We start from the raw sequence: 5,479 nt of genomic DNA, 5'->3' as shown, positions 1-5,479 counted from the left end.
CATTTTATTGCTGTGTTTAGCAGAACAAATAGTACTAGGTGTTAATAAATAAAGTTGCCTGGGGGTCAGAGCTAAAAGCAAGCCATTTAACAGAAGTCCAGCGGTGGTAGCACATGCCCTTAATCCTGATCACATGGCAGGCAGAGTCTCTGTGTGTTCAAGGACACAGCCAAACGGTGACCCAAACCTTTAATCTCAGTACGAACCATAGAGACCTGGAGGTCTGTATAGACAGGCAATGACGAGGAAATCATGTGGTTGGGTTTAAAGCCAATGAAAAGGTAGAACAGAAAGGCAATAAAAAGATGGGTCACACAGGAGAAGGTCTCTCTCTCAGGGGAAGGATGGCAGCGACTGGTAAGCTAAAGGCTTCACTAGTGCTCTGATATTTTGGGCTTTTAACTCTGCATTTGGCTCTGTGTTTCTTATTTAATAAGACCGTTTAGAAATTCATCTATAACTAGGCTTTCCCTTAAGCCCATGACATATCTAGTCTCAGGTTCTTGGCCACTTTAGCAGTGTCATGTATGAGTTCTATCTCATAGATTGGGCCTTAAATCCAATAAAAAAAAGTGGCTGGTTACTCCCATAATATTTGTGCTACTATTGCACCAGTATATTTTGCAGGCATGTAGCTGTTTTATGTTTCAGGGTTTGTATTTGGGTGATATTGATGATTGCCTTTCTCTTCTGGCAGCATACAGAGTACCTTTCAGGACATGAACACTAGTCAGTAGGAGGTGAAAATTTGACTTTGGCACCAGCTTGATTTCTCCATGTTTTATGACATGAGTAAGTGGTGTCTTCAGGAATAGGGCCTTACCATCATATTATGGAGATTAACTAATAATCTTGACCATAGGCTCTGATATTGGGGGGGGTGGTATGTGGGATCCCTTGACCAATGACTCAAAAGACATAACCCATTCATGGCACTGGAAGTTTTACTTGGTGGCATAAGAAGTCTAGCTGGGAAATTATCTCCTCATCGTATGGTAAGTCCATTGAAATTCATTTCATATGTGTAGATATTTCAGGAGGATTCTACAATAGTGGTTTCCATGTGACTTTTCAAATGATCTTTAGTATTAGCTGTCCTTCCCCGTATTCCCTCCTTCCCCTCCCCCCACCCCTCTTCCCATTTAATCTTCCTATTTCTAGTTTCCCCATAATCTCTTTATAACTCTACACTCTATTTCTCCTCTGAAACATCCCTTCTTGCCCCCTGGTCCCTTACTAAGTACCTAACCTCTGTGGTTATTCACATTGAAACACACATATTGAAAGCTTAAAAGCTAACATCCACATACGAGAGAAACAAATACAATATTTGTCTTTGGGGCTTTGGATTACCTTACCCAAGATGACTGTTTCTAGCTCTACTCATTTATCTGTAAATTTCATAATTTTTTCTTAGCAGCTGGATAATATTCCAATGTGCAAATGTATACATTTTACTGATCCATTCATCCATTGATGGGCATCTAGACTGTTTTCAACTTCCAGATATGAAGGACAGAGCAATAATGAAAAAGAATGAGCAAGTATCTCTGTGGTAGGGTGTAATCTTTTGTGTATATTCCCAAGAGTGGGATAGCTGAATCTTGTGATAGACCTATCCCCAGCTTCCTGAGGAACCATCACACTGATTTCCATAGTGGCTGTACTAATTTGCACTCCAACCAGCAATGGATGAGTGTTTGTTCCCCTTACCCCCACATCCTCACCAACATGAGCTGTCATTTGTTTTATCGATCTTAGCCATTCTGCCTAGGGTAAGATGAAATCTCAAAGTGTTTTTAATTTGTGTTTCACTGATGGCTAAGGATGCTGAACATTTTTAAAGTGTTTCTCAGCCTTTTCTGTTTGATCTTTTGAGAATTCTCTGTTTAGTTCTATACCACATTTTTAATTGGGTTATTTGTTTTTCGGGTTTTTTTTTTTTTTGATGTTCAGTTTTTAGTTCCTATGTACACTAGATATTATCAGATGTATAATTGGTAAAATTCTGTAGGCTTCCTTCCATCTTGTTCAAATGATGGTGTCCTTTGCTACACAGAATCTCTTTAACTTCAAGAGGTCGCATTTATTAATTGTTGGTCTTAATGCCAGTGCTATCAGTGTCCTGTTCAGAAAGTCCTTTCCTGTGCCAGTGAGTTCAAGCCTATTCCCCACGTTCTCTGCTATCAGATTTAGGTTATTTGGTCTTATGTTGAGGTCCTTGATCCATTTGAGGTTTTGTGCAAGGTGTTAAATATGGGTCAATTTGTATTCTTCTACATGCAGCCATCTAGTTTGATCAGCATAATTTGTTGAAGATGCTGTCTTTTCTCCAGTGTGTATTTCTGGCTTCTTTATCAAAAAATCAGGTGTCCATGGTTGTATGAACTTATTTCTGTGTCTTCAATTTTATTACTTTGATCAATGTGTCTGTTTTTATGCCAATACCATGCTATTTTTTATTATTATAGCTATGTAATAGAAATTGAAATATGGACTAGTGGTACTTCCAGTAGATCTCTTATTATTCACGATTGTTTTAGCTATCCTGGGTTTTTATTGGATTGTTTGTTTCCATATGAAGTTGAGCATTGTCCTTTCAAGGTCTGTAAAGAATTGTGTTGGAATTTTGATTGGGATTGCATTGAATCTGTAGATTGCTTTTATTAGGATGACCATTTTCACTCTATTAATCCTACTGATCCATGACCATGGGATATCTTTTCATCTTCTGATATATTATTCAATTTCTTTCTTCAATGTCTTAATATTTTACTATACAAGTATTTAACTTACTTGTTTAGAGTTCCCCCAAGATCTTTTTTTTCTTTTAGCTTATTGTGAAAGATATTGTTTCCCTGATTTCTTTCTCAGTCTAAGACTTAGATCCATCTGACACAGGTCAAAGGGACTCCAGATAAGTACTCCTGTCAATCAATAGCCTAAGCTTTTCCACCTACTGCCCATTCCTGAAAGAGAAGTTCCTGTTATGCCCAAATCTAGGGGACCCCCAAAAGGCCACCACAGAGACCAAATCCCATATTTAAAAGCAAAGAACCTTTATTTTAAGCTCCAAGCTCAGTCTCTCTGTGTATCTGATGCAGCCATGTGAGCAGAGAGCCCTGAGCCCAGGCAGGGTAGGGGTTTTATCACAGCAGAGGTTGGGGTGAGGGGATTTCTAGGGTTTAGGACCCTGATTGGCTGACATATGTCTAGGGATATCTGTAAAAGGAAAATAAGTGTGTGCTAGGCTCAGGGACATGTGAAGATCAGATCTTGTCTAATCTTATCTAATGGTTGGAATGTTTGGGGTGTCAGGTATGTCCCCTTAGAGGCCAGCTCATCCCTGGGTGGATCCCTGGGTGGGATCAGCTTATGGCTTTTTCTGGATCTGGGTGTTGCCTGTCAGTAAGCCTGTCACAGCAGCTGTGTCCGGGCCCCTAAGTCTGTTATGGTAGCTCTGTGGTCAAGCTGTTTTGGGCCCCCCACAGTTTCAAATGTAAGATTTTCCTTTAAGTTCCTAAACGTGTCCCTAGTCTATATCTGCCCAAGCAGATTTCCACTCCCCTGACAGACACCATCCAGGAATCAATTGTGGACTACAAATTGCTCCAAAGGAACTTCCACCGAACCAGCCTCAACCTGGGTCAGTGAACCCAGATGCTTCTGACGAATGCCCACTGTGGTGGTTTGAATAAAAAATGGCCCCCACGGGCTCATAGGGAGTGGCATTATTTGAAAGGATTAAGACCTGTGGCCTTGGTGTGTCCCTGGGAGTGGGCTTTGAGGTTTCAGAATCCCAAGCCAGGCCCAGTGGCACTCTTTCTTTTCCTGCTGCCTGCCAATCCAGATGTGTCTCAGCTCCTTCTCCAGCACCATGTCTGCCTGTGTGCTGCCATGCTCCTTACCATGATGGTAATGGACTAAACCTCTAAACTGTAAGCTAGCCCCAATTAAATGTTTTCCTTTAGAAGAGTTATCATGGTCATGGTATCTCTTCACAGCAATAAAAGCCCAACTAAGACAGAAGTTGGTACCAGGGACTGGAGTATGGCTGTAATAGGCTGGATCATGTTTTTGTTTGGAGGAATATGGAACACTTCCAGACTAGAAAAGCAGTTGAATACTTTAAATGAGGCTTAATGGACCATACCAATAGGAGCAGAGAAGAGAGTGGTGTTGAGTGTGATTTTAACCTGTTGGGGCCCAGATTAAGATATTTCAGAGGATAAGAATATTACAACGTGGCCTAGAGACCATCCTTGTGATACTTTGGTGGCTACTTTCTGCACTTGTCCAAAAAATCTGGCTGAGGCTAAACTGAAGAGTTATGGATTAACAGCTTTGTCAGAGGAGAGTTCCAGACCATCTAGTATCGACTGTGTTGTTTAGGTATCAGTGCTCAGTCTTATGCAGATCTGCAATGAAATGGAGCAAGCTGAGCAAGGAAAAATACAAAATGTAGATTAAAAAGTTTAAAGAAAAACCTGATGATAAATAAAGTGAACTGGAGTGGTGACCTTGGGGCAAGACCCCACCCAGATAAGCTTCCAACTTGTAAAAAGGTAGTAAAGAAAAGTTTAGGGTCAGATGTGGTACTACATGTATTTAATTCTAGCACTCAGGAGGCAGAGGCTGGCAAAGTTCAGAGTTCAAGGCCAGTCTGGTCTACAGAGTGAGTTCAAGGACAGCCAAGTTTAGGTAGTAAATGGAACCATCAAAAGCAGAAAGCTGGTGAAAATGTATTTGAACAAGGAGGCCATGTTCTGGCCCCAGCAAGCAATAGAACTTGGCAGGTTTGGCCACATAGTTCTAGCTTCAGAGTCAAGGATACAAGAAATGGTTATGGAATCTCCATCTGTAACTAAGGAAAGCTGCTGAGGCTAGGCATGTGTCAGAGATGTCCCTGCATGGAGACCTAGAGAGGCCATTGTGTGTCACTGTGAAGGTGAATCCTGGATTGCTTTGGTAGCTCCAAAATGTTGGAAATGCCAGAGTTGTGGGATACCTGCTAAGGAGAGTTGCTAAGAAGGAGCAGAACCAGCCCAAGAGAAGGAAGTGCGTTGCAGTCAACAGAGCTGGAAGGAGTTGGAGATCTGAAAAGCACTTTAACACCAGACATGGAGATGCAGAGTTTAGAGTTTGCCCAGCTGGTTTTCAGTCTTGCTTTGGTCCAGTATTTCCTCATTATGTTCCCTTCCCTCCTTTTTGGAATGGTAATGTATATTGTGTGCCAATGTATGTTGTAAGTATGTGACCTGCTTTTTTATTTTGGTTTTACAGGGAGTTACAGTTAAGAGACTGCCATGAGTCTCAGAAAAGTTTGAACTTTTAAACAATTGAGACTATGAGAAACTATGGGAACTTTTGAAGATGAACTGAATGAATTTTTGTATTATGATATGGCTACAAACCTATGGGGACCAGGAAGTAGAATGTGGTGGTTTGAATGAAAATGTCTCCCATGGGCTCATAGAGA

Source organism: Peromyscus californicus, unplaced genomic scaffold (assembly GCF_007827085.1).
Source record: "Peromyscus californicus insignis strain IS unplaced genomic scaffold, ASM782708v3 Scaffold_10__1_contigs__length_136768540, whole genome shotgun sequence".
Lineage (NCBI taxonomy): Eukaryota > Metazoa > Chordata > Mammalia > Rodentia > Cricetidae > Peromyscus > Peromyscus californicus.
The sequence above is the reverse complement of the archived record's forward strand: the minus strand, read 5'-3'. Positions refer to the sequence as shown.